General features: G+C 45.0%; 1 long non-coding RNA gene across 1 annotated transcript in view; it reads right to left on the reverse strand.

Moving 5' to 3' along the window:
• Positions 1–15765: 15765 nt before the first annotated feature.
• Positions 15766–23852, reverse strand: part of LOC128082354 (uncharacterized) — a 59165-nt gene continuing 51078 nt past the window's right edge. Inside the window, exons 5-6 of the long non-coding RNA XR_008207624.1 lie at positions 16156–16306; positions 15766–16040 (exon numbers count right to left, since the gene is read on the reverse strand). This is a non-coding gene — a long non-coding RNA (uncharacterized LOC128082354). The remainder of the gene's footprint in view (positions 16041–16155; positions 16307–23852) is intronic.

Genomic DNA, 23852 nt, shown 5'->3' on the forward strand with positions numbered 1-23852 from the left:
AAAGCATGTTACTGCCCTTAATGGGTTTCTCAATGCATAAGCTATGCCTTACACTTCAGAAGTTATAATGTCTTATTGTCTTATAATTCAAGCCTGGTCCAATATCTGCTCAAGACAAAGCAAAGTTGTTCTTGATTTTTTTCTTGGATCTGAACTTTTCACAGCATCAATTCTCAGACCTCAATGCAGAAACTTTTGTCTTAAGAAGTGACTGTCCTTACCTTCCACGTGACAGAACAGAGGTTGACACAAGCCTCAAAAGTCTGTGAAATGTACTTTGCAATACCAAGAGAAACAAAGGAAGAAAAATAGCTATTGTCTCCTTCGTTAGGACAAAAACGTTGCTGCCTGAAATATGCAACTGGATGTCTGATAACCGTTTCATATCTCATTATCTTGGGTGTTCTGCTTGACACCTTATAGCAGAGAATGAGCTCCATTCAAAAGCTTGACAGGGGATCAAATGAAAACATTGAGAACATGCATACTACTTCTGCATGCAAGAAAGCTGGAAAGGGCCGACCTTATATTGAGCAGAGGGCCAGAAATCAAAATGATCTTGACTGTTTGAAAGAATTATGTGTGGGGAAGAGGTAATTCAGTAAAAATCCATGCAAGATACTACACTTGTACAGTAGTAATCAATTGCACAAACACCAGACAATAGATTCAAGGATGTTAGGAGTTCACAAAGCATCAATCACACTGGCACAACCAATGAGGCAGAAGCCACATACAAATGTACAAACAGCAGTTTAAGCTGAAGACATATGTAGGGAATCCTTCCTCCTTGCTCACCACAGGTAAGGTCTAGGCTGCAGTGCTGCCTCTAGAATCAAACTCACACCTCAGGAGGGATGTGGAATGGAGAGTCCAAAGAAAGGTAACAAGGAGGAGCAGAAAGCTGGGAAACATGAGCTCCAACAATCACATGAGCTGCAGTGTTTAGCCAAGGTGAGAGCTGGTTAAGGGGAGCAGGATGGACATCTTCAACCATGCAAAGGTCCACACAAGCACTTGTCTTCAGAAGCAGGTTGGATGGCATGACTTCTGACCAGCCCTCCCTCAATAAGTCTGTTTTGATTCTTCTATAATAACTGTACACTTTATAGCTAAGAAATAAGCTTGAAATGTAATTGAAGGCTAATCTAAAGGCTAAAAACATTGACTCATAAAAAAGAGGGAAAAAAAAGTTTGAAAAAGGTTTATCTTATGTCATGATTTGGCTCACGTTGGATGAGAAGATTCAGGATTTTTGATCACCATTTGGCAGTGCTTACTTGCTTCCCTAAAGGGTTTTAAAATGGCACCAACACGATCATTACAGCGTTACCTCCTCCCATTGCCAATGTCTTCACCACGTGTGCATCTCCAGCTTAGGACAGCTCCCAAAGTCCCAGCTTGCCACAGGGGTACCAAACCCTTTGCTGTAGTATTGCAGCTTAGCACCAAATTATTCCTCATTTTTCTGCAGAACTTTAAAAAAATTGATCTGATTCACTCTGCCCTGTCCTATGTAGGTTTCATAGCGCTCTCCATCTCCCCTATTTCGCTACCTGTGCACAACAAATATTAATATTCACAGCAAGTTTTCCCTCCAGGTATAAGCTTGGCTTTCTTTCAGAGCAATCTCATCTTCCTGCCTTCATGCACACTTGTATTTCCTTAAAGAGCTTGAACTCCTGTTAAATAGGAAAGTTGAAACAGCAAGTGATATTAAAATGCTTTTTCAACACATTCTCCTTCTGTAGGCACGCAGACTGGGCACCATCTCCAGCCCACTCAAAAAGCTGTGCCTTTACCGACACCAACATCTCTCTTTTTCAATCTTCATTTTCAATTCCGTGTAGACAACAGAAAAATATCAACTTGTGCGGATCGCATCTTAAACCACGTGCATAAGTTCAAAGATAATTAGCCTCTGAGTTGCTAAATGCTCTGCAGAGCACACATTTAACAGCTAAAACTGATTTTAATCTTTCCTTAATTCTTCTGCCAGAGTCCCATTCGTAGTGAGGCAGCTGTCTAAATACCTTGGCCCCTTGGGGCGAGGAAACGAGGAGCTTCATGCAGTGCTCTTGAGTGACCCCAGCTGGCTACTGCCCCCACAGCACCCCAGAGCTGCTTCCAGCACTTGTGGGATCATTGGCTACAGGTGGGCCTAGACACCCCAAGAAAGGATTTGTCAAGAGAAGAGCGCACAAGTCCTCACTCTTCTCAGTTCAGGCCATCCTTCTTAAGGATTAGCAGAAAATTGGGTAGCAAGAGTGGTAAAATTAACATAAAGCAATGTCCTTATGAGTAAGGAATTGCCTTCACACTGGCTGAAGAATGAAGGTCTGTCCCATAGGATGCTGAAATGGGTCTCTCCCTTTGGTCAAGGAGGGCCTGAAAGCCAGAAGGCAACTACAAAGGATACAGCAGTTGCACACGGTTGTACCTCAAGACTGATTTTTAATTTTTCCTTTCATAACACCTTGTATATGCTTTGCCATGCTATCAACACCAGCTTGTAGTAATACTCCTCAAAAACAAGCAAATAGGATATTTTTTAATCATCTCCAATGGCCTTCTGCAGAATGTGATCAGACATTAATGCACCATGCACACATCCACAGAAAGTGATGACTCAGGAACACTACAAAAACAAAAAACTAGTGAATCTATTCTCCGCAACCAGCAGTAGCTTCAAGGTTACTCTACTGCTGTATCTTAATACACTCCAATATTTAGGGTACCAAGTCATGACTGCATAACTAGACAATTACTCTCACCTGTGGGTACGTAATGCACAGAGGAGCTGAACTAAGGAATATGCTTATGCCTAAAACGTGATGACAAGATATATTTCCTCCTCAAGAAGGCTTGCGCACAGCTCAACTTTAGATCAAGGCTGACTATCTTTTCAGTATTAAAATGCTCATTATGATTTTTTTCTATTTTTGCTTGATCAGGTTCTCTCTTATTGGCTCTTAGGTTCTACAAATAGAGGGAATGGCATCAAAATTACATTACCTTCAATATGTTGCTGACATTTCCTTAGGCAAGGCTTTCAGCTATAACTACTCAATAGCTCTTTCTTCTGTAGACATGAGCAGCCCAGTAGACAGCCATGCTGGGAAGAGAAGGTAAAGAAGGGACTCAGATCGCACAAGCACTCAGAAAGCAAACAGCCACAAGATGACATTTTACTTTCAGGCCCACATTCAGACAGCCTAAATGTCAGTCAGTCTCTCTGCCAAATGTTTCCCGTTGGGTGGTTCTCTGCTCACTGTATTAATTTGGAACCAAGAACAACTCCCAAGAGACACAGTGCTGACTGGGAGTACCAAGAATCATAGAATCATAGAATCATAGAATCACCAAGGTTGGAAAAGACCTAAAAGATCATCCAGTCCAACCGTTCACCTATTCCCAATAGCTCCTACTAAACCATGTCCCTCAATACAACATCCAGTCTTTCCTTGAACACCCCCAGGGTCGGTGACTCCACCACCTCCCTGGGCAGTCCGTTCCAGTGCCTGACCACCCTTTCTGAAAAGTAATACTTCCTAATGTCCAGCCTGAATCTCCCCTGCCGTAGCTTGAAGCCATTCCCCCTGGTCCTATCACTAATGACACGAGAGAAGAGGCCGACCCCCAGCTCACTACAGCCTCCCTTCAGGAAGTTATAGAGAGCAATGAGGTCTCCCCTGAGCCTCCTCTTCTCCAGGCTGAACATTCCCAGCTCCTTCAGCCTCTCCTCATATGGCCTGTGTTCCAGACCCCTCACCAGCTTTGTTGCCCTCCTTTGAACACGTTCCAGGGCCTCAATATCTTTCTTGCAGTGAGGGGCCCAAAACTGGACACAGTACTCGAGGTGCGGCCTCACCAGTGCTGAATACAGGGGAACAATCACCTCTCTGCTCCTGCTTGCAACACTGTTTCTGATGCAAGCCAGGATGCCATTGGCCTTCTTGGCCACCTGGGCACACTGTCGGCTCATGTTCAGCCGAGCATCAATCAATACCCCCAGGTCCATTTCCTCTACGCAGTCCTCCAGCCACACCGCCCCAAGCCTGTAGGGTCGCCTGGGGTTGTTGTGGCCGAAGTGCAGGACCCGGCATTTGGCCTTGTTGAAACTTATCCTATTGGCTTCAGCCCAACTCTCCAGCCTGTCCAGATCCCTCTGTAGGGCCTCGCTACCCCCAGGCAGATCCACACTTCCAGCCAATTTGGTGTCATCTGCGAATTTACTGAGGGTGCACTCGATGCCCTCATCGAGGTCATCAATAAAGATATTGAAGAGGACAGGCCCCAGCACCGACCCCTGGGGAACACCACTCACAACCGGTCGCCAGCTGGATTTGACTCCATTTACCACCACTCTCTGTGCCCGGCCCTCCAACCAGCTCCTTACCCAGCCAAGAGTGTATCCATCCAAGCCTCTGGCTGCCAGCTTCTGCAGGAGAATGCTGTGGGAGACAGTGTCAAAGGCTTTGCTGAAGTCTAGGTAGACCACATCAACAGCCTTTCCCTCATCCACCAGATGGGTCACTAGATCATAGAAGGAGATCAGGTTGGTCAAACAGGACCTGCCCTTCATGAACCCATGCTGGCTAGGCCTGATCCCCCGGTCACCCTGCACATGCCGCATGAGAGTTTAGGAGTTTAGGAGGTGGTCAAAAGCCCTTCAAATGGCAAGGGAGTTTTATTTATTTCTCAATTTACTGAAGCTGCACAGGAAACTAATATCTTGCACAGCACTTCGAAGCAAAAAGCTTTCAGAACAGAGCATTAGAATTAGTCCTATAAAAGCTATCTTAAAGAAAAGACTTTCTTTCCCCTCACCCACCAGCTTTCCTATAAACCCAGCATCTGAAAAAGTATTATCTCACATAAGAATGACAGAAGGCTGATCTTGACTAAAACAATCAACCAAACTTGGAAATCATACCTAATAAATGATAGTGGCACTTGTCTTGAAACTAAGATTAAAAAATAACAACAAATCCATTTGGGAACTTTCAGACTTATTTCTGAGCCTTTCAGCCACTTTCACAAGAATTTGTACCCAACCTACAATACAAGCAAAAACAAAGGTAAAACACAAGCCAGGTCATAAAACCATGAGACTGACAGCCATACTCTTAATACTGCTACTTTCCCAAATTTAAGATACCTTTTCTCAGCTGTATCACCTAGGAAACTCTGTCCATTCCTTCTTGTGTGAGGTTGATGGGTGCTGAGGGCCTCCTACAGCTCACCGAAGGGCTCAGCACTTGCAGGGCACAGCTGCAGATCCGTGTTCTCAGCCTTATTGGATAGAAATACAAATAAATGAAGCCACATCCAAAAATCCCTTCTGGCAACCCAGGAAAAAAAAATAAAACCTAATAGTCATTATATTCATCTGCAGGAAGTGAACTTTCCCTGTCCTCACTGATTTCTCTTATTAAGCAATCATCAAGCACTGATAGGAATTTTTTGCAGGAAATGGGAGTACAACACGTTCATAAGAAAAGCACTAATAGAGCAGGCAGCCAGTACGAGCCACTCGACATTTCAGGAAATTAAGTTATACCATGGTCCCAGCTTATAAGTTCAGCGAGACCCACAAGGGAACTCTTCACAGACCTGCTGTGCTTTCATTTCAAATGTGACTGCCACGTAGGCTAATTGAGGGCAGTAGCTACGTGTGCTCTCCCACAGTCATCCTGCTGCCCTGCTCCTCTCCATGCAACTCCTGTGCTGCTCAGAGCCTGCATGCTCCACACAGTTTTGCCCTTTTGATGCTGAGTGAACTCTTCTGGGGGCAAGGAAAAAGAGGTCAAAACAACACTGAAAACAATAACAGAGTTTCAGAGAAAACCTCTGAGATCTCTGTCAAACAAAATCAAATATATATATTTTTAAGGATGGAAAGTACAAAGGCTGAAGCATCTCACCCCTAGATGACAGATCATGTGGGGATTGCAAGTATTGCAAGTACAAGCTGAGATGTCAAGGTTAAGCACTGAAGCCCACAAGTTTAGCAGCATTATAAGTTGCTCTTGGTCATGTTTTCATTGCTAAGAGGGCAGAAAGGAAAAGGCTGAGCAACAGTAATATTCAGGAGGTAGACAGACAAGGACCCTAAAATGAAGGCAGCAGCCACCAATTCTGGTGTTTGCTCAGTCGTATTCTCAGGGGAGCTCCTGCTGATAGGTGATAGCAAACCACCTCAGACAGACATCCTCTTCACCAAAAACAAGGCTGAAGCCAGTAGGGGAAGCTGTCTGTGAGCTGCCACCCATGAGCCCACATGCCAACAGGTTCTCACCTGCTAAGGTGGCAAGCGAAAGAGATACAGAAAAGTCAAGACATCCTCTGTAGTAAGGATAGAGAGAGAAGAGAAATTTGGAAGCTCCTAGGAGCTGCACCCAGGCAGCCCCTCTTCCCAGGGAGTTGTGTGCTCTCTGCTAGCACAAATTTGCTTTGGGAGACCAAGGACTGCACAGGTACAACAGCTCAGGTGCCCAAGGCTCCTGGCTGCTCTCTGCATCTGCCAAAGTACACTCAGAGCATTCTGGTAAGCCAGCAGGATTGCAGCCAATATCGCTGCTATTCCCAGTTAAAGGTACCTTTAAGGTATCACACAGGAAACTACTCATTCTTCCTCCTGTTAATTTGGCAGGTGCCAAGGGTCTCTACTTCTGCCCACTGAAGTGGTCAGGGTTTGCAGGATATGGCTTTGAACTAATGTGGGAGAAGCAGCTGGCCCACCGCTGCCTCACTATCGCCCCACGTGCACAGCCAGGTTAAGAAGGGTTTCAATCTCCAGCCAGCCATTGGTCTGCTCTGTGACACCAGGCAAGCAGTCAAAAGGGAGGTGAAGGGACCTGCCTGTGATCACCCAGCTGGTCAAGGAAGGGTATGCAGCAGTCATTACCCTCCAGTCCCTCTTAATCCTTCCAGTAGATCCATGCTCCTGTAAAAGAAGCAGTAGGGAATAATTCAAACCCAGCAAACTCCTCCAAGAGAAGCATTATGAGACCTGCCTAAGTGAGGAGCAGCCAAAACCTCTTGGAGAAGGGGCACTGGGAGCCCCATCACCTTCCATCCCCTGTAAAATGTGCTCCATCATTTGAAATGGGCTCATATGAGGAAGTCTTGGGAAGGTAAAACAACTAAATTAAAACACTAATGCTGAAAACGTTCACCTACTTGTAGGCGTGGAAACCTTCATGTTTCCTTTTTATTATACAAATAGGATTTTGCTTTTCATTGGCACAATAGAAGATAGCCACAAAAATTCCACACACACAGCATCAGACCCTGCGACCAGCCTTGACATGCAGAGCGTCAGTAATAAAACACACCCCTGCAGGGATTTAGCATGTTGGCTTGTGCTCAGGTGGGGGGGCTTGGGCAGGACTTTCACTCTTCAGACACCAAAAAAATATTAATTTCATCAGCTCTGTCATTATTTCAGCCCCCACACTCCCCTTTCCCTGTCAGCAAAGGGGAAAGGAGCCATATGCTGGCGGGATTGTAGGTTTTGCATGAATAATTTGGGACCGCGCATGCACGTGCATCTGCCCTAGAAATCAAACAGTAGCTTTGGAAAGGGCATCTTGGGAAGGGCCCTCAGGTGCCAGAGGAGAAATTCTGGGAAATATTCTTTTACTGAAACAATTACAGCAGCTGCTGCATGTACTTCCTTCTGCACACACAGGCACACCCCTCTTCCTGTCCATCACTCACATCCTCCCCGCCACAGACACTCTTGCACAACCAGATGACAAAGCACTTTTTGACTTCAATCTATGCAGAAGCCTGGACCCTTCTCTTACCAAAGTGCCACACATTGCTGGTATGCTTGTCCCTTCACACATACTCAGGTGAACATACTGCTCCCACCAGGAGAAAGCAACCCTCCAAAGCACACAGTCAGGGGACTTCACTACGGTCCTGCAGCCTGGAGGGCAGGCTGGGAGCATGGAGGCTCTTACACAGCCAAACAAAACAAGGCCAGAATAGGGATTCTTCAGATACTCTCTGCTCCTATAAACTTTGTTTTCCTCCATTCCCAAATGTCTTTTGCCACAAACTGAGGTAATGGTTTCTTGTAACAACCTCTAATCAGTGGTTAAGTGAAGGGTAACACATCAAAGTTTGAGTCTTAGCCATGTGCCAAACATCTCCGTGCTTGTTCATATGCATAGAAGAATAAAACAATAAAAATCATCCAACTCTCCTTCAGAATTTGCAAAACTGCTACCATAATGCTAGAAACTCTCTCCCCTTGGGTCTTGGTTAGACTAGTTGCAAGGTGCAGTTCCTGATTTTCCACTGCACCCTTCCATTTCACTGCCACTTCTTCTGACCAGCTCCACTCTACCCACTGGTCTGAGCCATTCCTCTTTGGCCTTTGGTCTGGTATCCTGTTTGGGAGTTTGATTGGGATGGCCGCCATGTTAGCTGGCTGTGTAGCAACCATCAACACAGGATACTGATTCACGTCTCAAGGCTCCAAGGGGGCATCCACAGACCTGTAACAGCAAGGAGCTGTTCTATCTTTCATCAAAAAGCCTGTAAAGGCAGAAAAATGCCAAAACACTGGTGTCCCTCCTCTCGTACACACACTTCCCTCCTTCCCGGTTTACTTGCAGTTCAAACAGTTTGGGAAGAGCTCAGGGCTCCGGCAGGATCACAGATGACTGGACGTCCTACATGGCTGTGCTTCCACTACAGGTGGCTGCAGGGCATAATCAGAAAATTGATACAGAGCAGCTGAACTGGTACAAGATGCTGCTTTTCAGGTCTGTCAGCACGGTGCCTTTGCTTTGTGCAGGTGTTGGTAATCACACTTGCATACAAAGAGGAGCAAGATCAGTGTGGGCAGGAAAGCAGCACTTCTAGGTGATTGCTGGCAGCTACGTCTCAGCTTGCAGGCTCCAACTCACACTGGGGCATCGTGATCCTATGAGCATGTACACCAAACACCACATTGCTCAAGAAAGGCATGCATTTTATCTTCCATAGCTGGCCTGTCCATGAGAATGGCACGCTGCTGTTCCAGCCAGCTCTCCATTCATTTGGGATGCAATGGGAGAAGCAAGAAGGCATGTTCCAGGCAATTGTTATTTAGCTTTGGAAAGGATGTGTCCTCTCCACACAGTTGTCATCCTACTGATCCCTATTACTAAACAAACCAGCCTACATCACAGTTGCACTCCAAGCAGGCTCTAGTATCAGAAGCAAAAGAAGATACTAATCAGCAGAAAGGCCTGGTGAAATTTAAATTTAAAGTACTTTTCTGGTTAGACTTGCTTGGGATAAACCTCTTCACTGCAACTCACTATGCCTCAGCTTCTCCATATGGAACTTAAACGGAAGTGATACTTCTGAAGGGACAAGGTTAAATAGCTGATGCACCTTTAACAACAGTGCTTCAGTTCTGAGAATTGAGGAAGAGTGAAAGTATTTGCAATGGGATGAATAAAGGACTCCCAGAAACACGACACCTAGACGTGCAAAGCATGGATGTCTACAAAATGTTTCTGCAGGGGCCAAAAACTGACTGAAGCCACGAAAGACCTAGCTCAGCAGCTCAGGCCATTGCCCTAAATAACAAGATGGTGGCATCCGGGATCCTCCCCCACCAGGCCCGCCAGCAAATACCCCAGCAATCCCAGTGTGCGTTCACCCCTGTCATCACGCTTCACTGGGCATTAGTAGCAGACAGCACCCCACCCCGAGAAAACATGGGGCATTTTTGGCACCTTGCCCCAATGGCAAGGTCATCAGACACTATGACAAATTCCTTGCCTGCCACATCTATAGTGGTATGTAGAGGAACACGATCCTCCCCCAAGCAAAAGCCAAGTTTGATTAAGGCTGATTGCTCTCAGATCCTTCCTGCAAGGACCTTGCAAAGAGGGAGTTACTGGCCATTGCTGGCCACCCGGCATGAGCCCAGAGGCAAGAACATGAAGGTTTGCAGGAGTTTAGCCAAGTATCCCAGAGATACAATACAGAACTGCAGAGTCCATCAGAACAGATGCTCCTTCTGGATAGAAATGCAGTGGAAAGCAACACTTCTCCTGATGCCCTACAACCCAGCACGCACAAGTCACCACAAATGGACACAGCAGAGCCTTCCAGAAGTCTGTTCCAACTTGGTGCTGGCTTGCACTTAGGAATAGAAAAAATCTGGCCTTTTCCAAAATGATTCGCTTGACACGAGGCTCAAATATTTGGCTGAGCAGAGCAGGGATCCACCCTCATTCTCCTTCAGGCACCCTCTGTGGAACCTTCTGTGGATCTGTCTTCTCTACTCCTTCCTTCAATTTCCTGTTGAGGACAACATCCCTTTCTCATCTCAGCTGAGAGCTGTGACTTAAATCACTTAAATGGTGATGGCCTCATTCCACCCCAGATGGCCCTGGGGCACAACCTTGTGAAGATTTCTCTCCTCCACCAGTCACGGGAAGAGGGTCTCACTTCAACAGAGAAGCCCAAGAAATGGCAGCAAAAGTCTGGGTCATCTTTTTCTTGTAGACAAAATACATCTGTCTTACCTGTTGTCTTTCTTCTCTCTATGATAGAAACCCACTCTGCCTCATCCAGCAAACAACTAAAGAAACAGCTGTTAAGAAAACTCACTCCTAAAGTCTCCCTGGCCACATTTTCTCCACCACCATTTGTTTTGCAAATGCAAAAAGCTAGAACAAACACCCCCACACACACCCCTACCCCCCTGGTAGCAAAATTATTTGCATCTCAGAAAACTACATGCACTCCTCTGCCAAAGTAAACAATCTCACAGACAGTTTTCATAAAAAAAGTGCACTAATTTAATTGTAAGTAAAGGAACAACAAATTGGTTCAAAGCTTGCCACAGTACACTCAGTGGAATCTTCACCCAGCTAAGACAACCAGGGCTGTTCAGCACATACCCTTCCTTTCAGAACAGCTAAGGAAGTGCAAACCAAGTCTTCCATGGCACATGGATTACGTGCCAGTGTACAGTTCAATAACCATTCAGCTAACTTAGGGAGAAGTCAGTGCATGGTCCTCTGGGCTGGCTGTGAGGAATGATGGCTATGGGCTAGGTAAGAGCTGTTGCGGAAAAATCCTGCACCTGACACACACTGGTTTGTAGCAGTATGATGTGATGATCTATCAAAACAAAAAAAAAAACATGAATTTTTCATCTGGACTTGCTCTTGTACCTGGCTTTCTGAAGCTCGGAATTGTAGGATATAAGCAGATGTCCAGCAACTCAACCAAGACCTAATCTTCAGCCAATGGAGACCACCTGGTTGAAGATAAAGAAGCCAAGGAAAGGGAAAGATGAAGCTCCCATTTCCACATGAGACTGGGAGCAGGCCTAGCTTTGCTTCTGATGATTCCAGAGTTGGGGACCGTCTCCTCCGAGAAGAGTTTTCAAGCCATAGCTCTAGCTGGAATATTAGGTTTGGCAGGATACAGGCTGAGGACAGCCCTGCTCAGACTGTGCTGCTCCAGAAATCTCAGCAGCTCTCAAACCACCCTGGTTTCAGGGGCTCAGCATTTCAGAGCTGCTCTTTCAACATGTCAGCCACCAAATTCAGCTCTTTATAAGCATATACTTCCATATGTCCTAAATGCATACAGGTGAAAACCCAACACTGAAGGAAGAGTATTCAAGTTGATTTTTCCACCAGTTGAGAAACAGACTTTAGTTATATCTGTGCAATTTTCCTAAAGCAGAAGCTCTGTGCAGCAGTGGGACTCACACAGGTCATTCATTAGCTGGCTCTGGCAGCAGCTTCTTTCAAATCCTCCATGCTCATGGCATGTTTCAATTACCAGGACCTATAAAAAGAGGCTTTTCGATCTGGACTATAAAAAGCTGCAACCTAAAAGCGTGTCCCAGAGGGTTAGCTCACCCATGTCACTGTGAGCAGGAGAACAAAAGATGCCTCCTACAGAGCAGAACCAGGGCTGCTTAGTGGCACTCCCCCCACAGATCAGTACGGTGCTTTTCAAATGCTGCTATGGGGTAAAAAAAAGAAAAGAAAAAAATCTTCCTATAATCATTTCAAAGTGCATTGATTTGGAATCAAAATGCAGAGGAGAGATTATTCTCACATGCCCCAGCTCCTGCAGAGATCCATGCAAACCTGCGTGGCACCCCAGGGTTAGGGAAGACCTGGGAAACAAGCTGAACCCCAGGGGCCCTGCTAAATATCACTGACAATTCTCCCTGATACCAGTTACAGCGAAGGAATTGGGGAAGATGACACATTAAAAAAGGGCAACAGAAAAAATAATAATTTCTTTCCCCTCTCATTACATGCTCCTGGAGGTGGCATACCACAGAGAGCAACTAAATTAAGCAAACTCATTGCAATGTTTTATATGTATTGATTATTTGACAGTCTCCCATGAAATCAGTAGCTTTACATAAAGGATGTAACTGAAATGCACAGAGCTTGAGTTTTGATATCACCTACACTGGTGTAAATCAAAACCAAGCCTATGGATGAGAAAAGAGTTAGAGTGGATACAGTAAGTACAAAAAAACAAAAATACCCAAAGAAGCTTATAGATTTAATGCTTTCCACTGATGAGGTGTGGGAGGGTAGGGCTGGGGAAAGAGATTGCTTGTTTTCTTAATCCAAAGAGTTTCTAGGCATACAGAAAAACATTAAGTAGAGAAAGCTAAATCTAGATCCCACTGCAATCTGAGGAAGTTTGCCTATCAATTTCTGTGGCTTGAAGCACTTGCTTCTGAAAGCAAAGTTCAAATGAATATTGCCCAGGTGGCACTGCACAACCCCACTTTGCTAATTGTCATGCTGGAGCAGCCAACGAATTGGCAAAACTGGTTCGGAGGGCAGTCAGGGGAGGGATGGAAGCAGCACACGGTTGCCTTGGAGTTATCCAGGGTTATCTACACATCATGCTGTACGCTCCCTGCTTCTCATAATTAGAGTGTCTAGACAGGAGATGATGCTGGTGAAGCAGCAAGTAAAAAGGTTTTGCAGAGTTTTTCAGATGAGCCCAGCTAAAGCAGTGATTATAACAGAATGACAGACACAAGACTTGCAGAGCCCAGCTGAGATTAGAGCCAATTTCAACCTGAGTAAAGGTCCTTCCATAGCTCATCACATCCTAAAAAAATCTGCTGAATCAGAGCCCTAATGGCTCAAGCACTCAGGAGGGCTCGGAGCTTTTGAACCAGCCTCAGACTGGAGGTTTCTGCAAAAGTAATTGCAGCTGTCTCTCTGCTTCATCCAGATGCTGGCATTTAGCAGCCTCAACTTGTGTAAACCAGCTTCACTCCACTGAAGTCAACAACAATTGACACCAGCTGAGAATCTGGCTCTCAATGTGGATAAATATAGTCTAAAGAAAGAGAACTTACAGAAGGATTGCCCAATTCCTCATGTCCATTTCCCCCCTGGGGTAGGGCTGAATAAGATGATTTTCTTCTTTTTAATTTAGCTACGGTTATTTTTAACAACAGCCTTATGAGCTCACATTTATTACAGCACCTTCCATCCTGCAGGAGCCGGGCTGCCTTTCAGGCTTCACCAGGAATCATGGAGAGAGAAAGATGGGATGCTCTGCACGGCACCGGAAAGGAGCCACCTCCGGACACAATGCTCAGCGCACACAGAAGCCTGTCCACAAGCACAACAAATCACAGAGAGTACTGAAACAATTCATCCTCAGCATTGCAAGAGGAAGCCCCAGCCCAAGGAAACAATCCAAGCAGCAGTTTCAAATCTTTGCCTGAGCTGGCCAGGAGATGAATGTGATGTTTTCGCAGCCACGCAGGGTGCTGCGATTACACTCTGTGATTCTATATGCACAACATGAAGACAGATTACCTTCTATACAGCTGGGAAGGGCAAATATTAGTGACCTTAGGGAAAGGAACAGTAACCTGGTCGCTCCTATCATGACAAACAAGCTCTCCATTGGTCTTTCCTCATCTAACTCAAACATTCCTGCTGAAGTTAATGGATATGGCTCATTCATCTGCCCATTTTCACAAACAGCTTTACCAAGTGGTAAAACTGTATCCATATCAATTGCATAACCAAGCTGGGGTGTCACTAGCGCCAGTGGAAGACAGACTAGGGGGGCAGAGGGAGCTTAAGAGGAGCTTCAGAAACACCTGAAAGGCCTGACATCCCTGTTTGTGAATAGGTGCCAATTCTTTTTCAATACAAGGGAGAAACTGGCAGATTAGAACAAGAAAATAGATGACCTCATGGTGTTAAATCTGTGTGGTTATGTGATAGAGTGACACCAACTTTTGTCCACAGTGGTACAGTCCATTTTATGGGGGCTCAGGAAACCAGGACCCACTCGTATGTTGCCACGTGGGAACTGCTGGGAAACAGCATCTTCCAGAGCTCCTCTCAAGCTACCACAGAGCAATGGAAATGCAGCAAATAAAAGCTGCTGCCACCACCACCCAAAGCTCCATCAAAGACATGAACTTTGGCCTTCTTCTTTCTTTCTTTTTTAAATAATAAACAAATAAACAACCCAAACAAAAAAACCAGCTCCATTAATGAAATATAAAGCATAAGGCAAGGGGTGATGAAAACAAATAAAACTAAGGCTGTGAAATGCCTGGTATGTAAGATGTGTTGAAACTTGCTGCTGACAGCAGCTTGAGCAGACATTCATATGCAGCCATTCATAAGATGCACAGTAATTACCTTCTCCGGGAGGCTGTATTATGATGATTTCTTTATACAGAACACAATATCTCTAGCAACAGGATATAATTACAGCAAAGGATATGCCTCTTAACCTCCCTCCACCCCCCACAGTTGGCTCAGAGAGAGAGCTGGGAGCCAGGGGTTCTGTGGGGACGGTGGAAGAAGTTTACCCTGTGGTACCACACTCATTACCGGGAGCCGAGCACGCTTCTGGTGGAAGACTGTGGTGGCATTGCTCTCACAGGAGCCCAACCTCTCTCTCCCTGAGCTCAAGGTAGAAGCACTCCCAACACAGCAGGACTTGGAGAGAGCTGGCAGCAGCCACTGGGCCACCAGAGGAGTTCGGCACAGCCAGCCTGCTCTGGGCTGACACCTCGCTGGTAAATAAATAAATACAAAAAATAAACAGGCAATGGAATGACTCAGAACAGGAACACTCTGGCAGCGCTGTGCAGTGGCAGGACTTCTTACCTCCAGCCTGCAGACCAAGACCTGGCTGGCCCCAAATACCCCTCTGTCTGCAAAGACTTGACACAATCCTAGAGAAAGCACAAGGCTCACAGATAAGGATAGGCACCATGCCCAGCGTGGGCTGCAGTGTCTCTGGGGGATAGGTGCCACCTCCTGGTGGTTCCCTGGCCCACCTGCAGAAGAAATGCCCAAATGATTCTTCCAGCTCAGCTTCCTAAGACTGGCCACGCTGTTTTAGATCATACAGTTTTCCTCACTGTAGCAGTTCACTATCCTCCAGATGTTGCTGCACTCTCCTAAGTGTTGGAATTTATGAGATATACAGTACAAACAAGTAGCACTGACCCCACCTAACCAAACCTCTAGCCCTGCTTCTTGGCCGTCAGTGACCAGGTTGCTACTCCATTCCCACCACCTGTTGGAGAGAGGCACAGGAAATCCTGTTGTACAAATCCTGTTGTTGGATTAACGCATGCAGTGTTCAAATGACCATGGCAGGGATTTCCACAGTGCTCTGCCCTAGAGGTATCTCAAAATTAGAATCATAGAATCACTAAGAATGGAAGAGACCACTAAGACCATCTAGGCCAACCATCAACCCAGTCAAATTGGAGGAAGCTGCAGTCAATGACAGAGGCCAAAGAGCTGTACACTCAGCCAAGGGAGTTCCCCTCTTACTGCCACAGTTCCATCCTGGTACTCACTTCTCCAGATACATTCCTGGGATAATGAAGCAGCTAACATAGTCAATGGTGGTCAGCATCAGTAGAATTGCTGTGCTCAGAAGCAGCTCAGCATGGTGTAGCCCCATTTGCAGACCAGTAGGTAGGAGGCCATGATCAGTACAACTTGCTCCTTCTTGTCATTTAGTCAGTCCTGGAAATAAAAGAAGAATGTTAACTCCCAGCCCCATACCTTCCTGTCTCTCACCAAAAATGCAGCATAGCATCTGACACAAGGCACCGGTGGTTCTATCCCCTACTCTGTTTACCTGAAAATCAAAACAGGAACTCAGCCTTCATTTGCCAAAAGTATCTGCAGTAGAAGCACTGAGTGGTTTGGACTGTTCATGCCAGATGTTGAAAGTGAAGAGTCAAGGAGGTTTTCAGAACCCTTTGTCAAGATCTAGATGGGTCCACTTCCTATACAAGGATAAAAAACATTTTATTTTAGATGAGAGATTAGAAAGCTTTCCTTTAATATAAATTAACAAAAATTAGATAATAAACAATATTTTCCTCTTTAGCCTGGAAACCGTGTCACAAGCGAGAGTCAGCTCAGGCTTGGAAGCTGCGATATCAGTAGGGGAACTTCCCTTTCCATTTACAAAAAATGAATTTTGCATCCACCGGATGGCAGTGTGGGGAGAGCAATCACAGCAGTCACAGCATTATTTTCCTCTTTAGCCTCTCAGAAGTGATTGCAGACAGAGCATTTTATTGCTTATTAAGATCTCTCTACATTACAACCAGGGAAAGAAATCTAGGTCTCATTAATAAACTATCTTCTTAGAATCTCTATTAAAAGACAGACTCTGGTTAGCCAGCACCATTCCATATGTGATTTGGTTTGTCTCACAGCATCAAGATTCACGGGAAGGTAGCGTGCTTTAAATTGTCCACTCCTTACAATAAAAACAATCCTCCCCCTTAGACTGAAATACAAACAGTAAAAAGGCAACACTTCCAGTACAACACAGAGCCGAGTTATTTTAAGAAATGACAACATTTTCTTCAGCTTCTGTTGTCAAACATTTTGATGAGCAAGAAATGAAAATCTATTCTATTCTAAGACACGGCAGTCATTATTTATCTACAGTCGAGAGCAAGTTTTCTTTCCTGTATAGCATAAAGCTCAAATTAATAAAGCTGAATGCTAAACTCTGGGTAAGTAATATTACTGAAATCCATCGTGTCAACAAGCCGATTGCCCAAGGGTAACAAGCAGTAGAATATCTGCAGAAAACAACACTTCAGGAAGCCAAGCCAACGTCGATCCTATTGCCACTAGAGGGCAATAGCAAACAAGCGACCAAAAACTCGAGTTGAGGAGAGAGAGGGGTTCTAAAGGCGTAGTAAATGCAGTCCAGTTGTGTTCAGTGGGGCAGCAGCCCTGGCTGCTGGGAGCTCCGGTCCCAGAGAGCTCGGCAGCTCTCTCAGGAGCTGCCTGGATCCCCTCCTGCACAGCCCCATTCCCTGTTGCAGCAGGCAGGTAGCTCCCACCATTGGCTTTGGGTTTTGGTCCATCTGGGTTAGTCAGTGGAAAATATTCACTGCTGGTTTTGGACTGGAGAACAGCCACAAGTAAAAGAAGTACTTTTAATGGCATGTGTTGAAGCATCATCAAATAGAAGGTGGTCAGATGCTGTTCTGAACAGATGACTGATCCAACATAACACATCATTAGATTCCAGATGATGCAAGAAGAAGAAATGAGGAGACACTTCAGCAGCCTGATCCACTTATTTTACTGAAGGAAAGATTCGGAGGGGATTTGATCTAGATCTATTAACAAGTCTCAGTGGGGGACTGAGAGATGCTAAAAGTCTCCAAAAACCTAACAAACAAAAATATAACTAGATCCAGAAGCTCAAAGCAAGAGCTGGATACAATCAAACTGGAAGTAATGTGAGCATTTAAAAATTAAAACTTGCACTAATGCCAGTAGTTAATCACTTGAACAAATGATGTAGGAGAGAGTTTTATTTTCCACCCCTACAGCACTTAAAACAAAATTTGCTGTCTTTCTAAAATATGTGCTGCAGCTTAGCAATGAATTATTAGCCTTGATGCAGACATTATGGGTTCAGGTCTCGTCTGAACGAAGCAGAGGGTGAGACTAGATTAGCAAAATGGTCTTTTCTTTTAATTACAGTCTACAAATATCAAGGTCCTCCTTGCAGGTAATTGTCTTTCAGTGATGAAGGCTGACTTCCAACTTTGCAAACTCCTTTCACAAGCTATATCAGTGCAGAAGTGACTGCAGCTCTAAGGACTTCACCACACAAGGAACAGCGATGGCCTCTACCTATTGGTACAGCTCTTGCTGCCCAGTCATTACCCATCTGTTGAAAGAAAGACCATGAGCCTACAGAAACCACTCTCCAAGCCAAACTGTCCATGGCCAACAGCTGGATCGTGCTGTGCTCCGGCTGAGGTACCAGTTCTTGGGCTATGGCACAAGATAGGAAGAGGCTGGGGGGGAACTGGTAGGTTAGTGTGATGAAAAAGAGGTCTGTGTCAGTTTCAAAGTCTTGATCTTCCAAAGACATCAGTCACAGTGAAGTCACATAACAAAGAAAATAATGTCTGTAGTGTCTACCCTCTTCGCCCCCAGACCTGGACCAGAGGGAGATCTTTCTTGAAGGAAAATGAATTTATAGTGGCTACAGCTCCTTGGGAGTTGCATAGACAGAGACAGACCTGTGACTCAAACATCCAAAAGCATCACACCACAGAAACACCCCCAGCCTCAGCCCAACCCTTGTGTGCTGTAGGACAGACAACACCAACATAAACAAAAGCTCAGCCTTTCCCACCAGAGGCACAAAGCAGCGCTGTTTCAGCTGTAAACCGTTTCCAACCTAACCAAATGTCAGTGCTTTACAAGACCGGAGAGTTATAAAACAGTCAGCATGTGATGACAGCACGCTGGCCTTTGCAGTAACTCAGAGGCACTTCACTGCGGGAGCAGCATAGGGGTGGTGCAGAAAGAAGGCAGGTAAAGAGCATGCAGAACACGCAGCACTTGGGGCTCGCCCTTCCTCTGCTGCCGAAGGGTTTGCAGATGTTTCCAAGTGTTTATCAAGGCTGAAAGGTGCTGTCAGTGACAGAGAGCTCTGTGGAGCTCACTGCAAAGCAGCGCAGACACAGCATGCTGCACCGTGCTGCACCGTGCTGGGGGTGATGGCCACGTGTACAGAAGTGGGAGTGCTGGCCCAGGTGACATCTGTCAGGTCTCCCAAAGCTGCCTGCCTGCTGCAATGAGGAGAGCTCAGCACACTGGGCGAATGGCTCAGTTTTCTGATTCAGGGAAACAAACATGGGGGAAAAAAAAAAATAAAAAAAACAAGCCACAAATTAAAGCAAGGTTTGCTGTGAGAAGGAAGGTGTCACAATGTGTTTTGACACTGTATTCTTCTGCAGGCCCTAGTATAATGTTCTCCAATCATTCCCCCCCATGACTCATCTGCAATAAGTCTGCTCTCCTTCCTCCCGCTAACTCCGGCCCCATGGAAGGCCCTGCTGAGTGTCACTCCTGTATTTCTGCAGCTTGAACTCGCACGTTTGCTTACATACGTGACCTCCCCAGTATCTTCACCCCACCCTCATAAGAAACCACATTAGAGGGGGACTCCTGTTTAGCAGTTAAAACTCATCGCCTGCAATCAGCCTGCAACGCTTTTCTTCTTCTTTGCAGTTCTGCAAATCAGCACATCTACAAATCAACAAGCTGCATTGCTTCTCTAGGCAGGTCATCTCCAAAGCAGAAGGGCTTCAATAGCAGTGGCTTTCCACCTTTCCCAGGACCAACAGCAGTGCATCTTTACGTGTGCTCACACAAAGCAGTCATCACAATCCTAAAAGTAGCTGCTGGAGCTGAGACCATGCTCCTGCACTTCTCAATTCACAGAATGGGAGAGAGGAGGTTATGGGTCAGCAAGTCTGATACAGGCAGCTGTCAGACTAACACAGCCCTGCTGCATGTTGGAAAGGGAAAGCATCTAGGTGGGAGTGCACAGGCAAATTAGGGGTCAAAGGGTTAAGAGAAGAGAGGCCATTATTCATCACTACCACTGTGTTCCAGGCATAAGAAACATTTGGAGCTAATTAGAGGGAGAGCAGAACAATGCACTAGAGAAAGCAACAATGCCCTGGTTCAACCCAGCAGATGAGCTCTGCGCTCAGAGCAAATTGGTCTAAAATGAGTATTGCTCCATCTCTAAACCAGGAAGGTGTGACCTACTTCTCTGACCCTGGCATCAGCTGGCAGGAAGAGAATTGACAGAATGATTCTTCATGCCTGTTGTGTTGAGATTGAGAATATTCCATTCCATTTCAGAAATAAAAGCCATCAGCTTTTCCAGCTGATTTGGGGTAACTAATAACATAGATCTAAATACATTAACTAAGCTGACTTATATTGCAAAGACCTCCAACAACCAGACAGACTTTAATCAGCCACATCATCATCTATGTGACATAGAAACCTTACTAATAGCCTTAATATTTTCAAATGTAAAGTACAGTCAACTTTTAAATCATTTCCTGGGCTTTTTGATGAGCCTTTTGCTCCTGAACAGTAACAACTGAAATTATGGCACCTGAATGCTATGCTGCATGCCAGATGCGGGAAGCACTTGGGGCCCTCTCAGACAAACACTCCCAGGGATTTGTAAATAATTAGCTGTAGTTCTGGAAGTTATTTTCCAAAGCCACTTAGAATTTGTGGTGTCAAATTAGTCTTGATTTTATTGTGAGTTGTTTGGGTGTCATCTTTTGGTGAAGCCGCTCTCAGACACTCATTCCGTTGATCATAGGATTCATGCTCTGAAGAAGAAATGATTACTTCAAGTTTTGATGTCTGGAAAAGAAGGGAAAATGCTGTGGGCTGCAAGCAGGTATTTTTTGGTAGCCTGATTCACAAGTATTTGTCGTCATAGAAATCTTGAATGCTATCGTGTCCCAATGAAGGCTGCATAAGCACTCTTTCTGTTTGGTTGCCACTAAGTAAGCAGCTTAAAAATCTTCCATCTACAGGCAAAAATTAAAGCAATGACATGACAAACACCAGCTACTCTTTATAATGAATACCCACTAAATGTTCTCAGACCTTACATAAATTCCTGCTGTAGCTGAACTAGCTTGAAAGCCACTTGACACACCTTCACCACGCACAACAAAGCACAGGACTTGGAGGACAGGCTGTCCAAAGGATGTGAAAATTGTCACATCAGCCAGCCTGACATCCTCAGCAGCTCAGCTACCCCTCGCAAAAAGAAGAGCAGGTCACATTGCATTTGTCCTTCTTTGCTAGATGGGCTATTTAAAAAAATAAATACGCATGATAGCCAAGACAGACAAGTGCTATCTCAAATACTGTCACTAAAAGGAGGTGTTACCTCCAGTGGTCCAGAAGATGATGTAGATGTGCCTGACAGCATCAGAGGATCACAGCACCATCCCCAACTATAAGGGAACTGCACTTACTGTCACTTCCAGTTGGCACTTAGCCAGTCATTAGGCAAAACAGCCCGCAGTATTTGCTGTGTAATTACACTGCCATGGCAGTATGCACCCAGCCATTACAAGGTAATTTCACTGTAGTTACCATTATGCTGCAGGCTTCAGTGTATGGATCATAGCCCCAGGGATGCCACTTGCCAGACCAAGCACCACTGTGATATTGCGGAGTTGGCTGCCCAATTAACTCCATCCCTAAGAAAATTAACATACACACACAAAGGAGAAGAAAAAGCAGGAAGCAAAATATCAATAGTGGGGATGAAATTACAAGCAAGAAAACAGCAGTCTGGTCTTCGTGTTCAGGGAATTCTGCATACGTGGATTCCCTTTTCTGTTAGAAAATCCCCACATCACAGAGCCTATCCAGTACAATGGTACTGATCCTCGGCAGCTGCCTCAGAGTGGACATTTGATGGGATGTCTGTGTTGAGGAAACTGTATTCTCAAAGAAAGTGCAAGAAGCCCATTGATAGAGCATCGAGTGATCCAAACAGTTGTTGCTGACTCCAGGTATATTTCCTATGCCGTCCACAACTGGACAATAGCAATGTTTCTGAGTGCAGATACCTACGTGTGCCAACACCAGCCTAAAAATGGTTTAAGAAAAAAGCTTCATCTCCTCTTTGTTTGGTCTGTTCCAAATGTAAGCTTTTTGAAGAAGGAACTGACTGAGGCTTGGAGTGCATTTGAACAGCATCCAGCATTAGCTTTGGCCTACTGTGGCAAAAAAATGCAAAAAAGAATCTTGGCACTTTCAATTTGAGATTTAGCACCAAGAAAGCTTTTCCGTGACACCGGGGATGAAAGCTTTCTGACCACATAGTACTGGCTGTCTGCTGGGTTGGGAGATTTTTATACTGTTTCTAGCAAGACTGGTCTTCACGAGTGAGAAAGTCATTTACTCAGTCTTTACTCTGCTATCATCCACACCATGAAGATCAACTGATGCTTCTCTTACAATGTATCACTTCCTATAAAAGCAGAAAGTGATTTGGTTATGGACTTCGCCTGAACTGCAACAAGGTGCAAAACAACTTCTTTCTGAGTTCAAATCCAACTTTAGTGATAAGTGAGAGGCATTCACTGCCACAACACTGCCATGGAAACTGATGCTTTGCAGTGTGATTCTAACCTAAGCTTTCTTCTCCTTTCAAAAGCTTTTTCACACATGTTGAATAGCAATAGCATGAGAGTGAGAACATATGAATGCCAGCTCTTTATCATCTGTGCTGGCTCCTCCAGCAGTTATCCATTCTCTTTCTGGTATGAATGGTCACCTGCCTACATCAACCTTCACTAACCCAACATCAGGCAGTAACTTCTTTTCTGCTTCTCTTTAGGATGACAACTAGAAATATGCCAAACTTTTCAAGGGGAGCAGTACTTAAGACTTGGAAAGAGGGCCTTCTCTCAATACATGACATTTTGTGAATGATGTCTCATGCTGATATACAACTGTTTAGCACAAAATGGCTTTCAAAAGCATCTAAACATGATCCTGCCACTGTCTACTTCTGCACTTTCCAAATGGCTTTGGGAGACCTCAGAAGTGTCAGGAACAGCAAGAGATGTTATTCTTGTCTCTGCTAAATCCAGGGTGCCACCTGCAATGATCTTTAAGTAGAGAACATTTACAATCCCAGACATGAGTGATGTGGCACCTATTAGACAGAAGAGTTGTCATTTGCCAACTGCTAGGGTTTTCTTAACTAGAAATAGATACTGCAGAGAAGAACACAGTTCCAGCAAAAAGAAGAGTTCTGGCATCAACCTTTATTGTTTCCTTTAAATAAATTGCTAGCAGAGACCTTTAAAGTGAAAATCAATAACGATTCAAGTTCCCATCTCTTCTTGCCAGCTCAAAGCAAGTCGCACATCCACTGACGCTGACGTGTCTGTTATTATTAACTTATCTAAACAAAGCAAATAGTAATAGCTTCAAAAATGCATCCAGAACTTGTAATCAGTTGGTCTCTATACCCTTTTCAAACAGGACAGTATAATTATTTCCATTTTATGGGCAATTATCTGCCTTTTAATGGTGGAACAACTGAGGCACAGAAAAAGGAATTAACTTGCTCAGATGGCCAATGAAATACCAAGAAACAGAGCCAGATTTCCTGAATCTGCATCAAATGCCCTCCAGATAACACCCTTGCTAATATAATCAATTAGAAACATTACGTATCACCCATCTTCAAAGGCATTCGCAGTGAACAGGCATCATGAGCATTAAACCACACTGTGTATTCTTGGTATCCCATATCACCACCTGCTTTGATCATTTTTGCTCTGTCTCTCTAATTCATGTAATTAATAGTTCCCATTCTAAGAGGAGTGACATGATTGACTTACCTAGCAATCACTTCAGAAAGAATATCATTGGCAGTAGGTCTGCAGTCTAAGCATATGCTTGCCTCCAGTTGAGCCAGACCAAACACCA

This window comes from Tympanuchus pallidicinctus, unplaced genomic scaffold, assembly GCF_026119805.1.
Source record: "Tympanuchus pallidicinctus isolate F22 unplaced genomic scaffold, pur_lepc_1.0 scaffold22, whole genome shotgun sequence".
In the NCBI taxonomy this organism is placed as follows: Eukaryota; Metazoa; Chordata; class Aves; order Galliformes; family Phasianidae; genus Tympanuchus; species Tympanuchus pallidicinctus.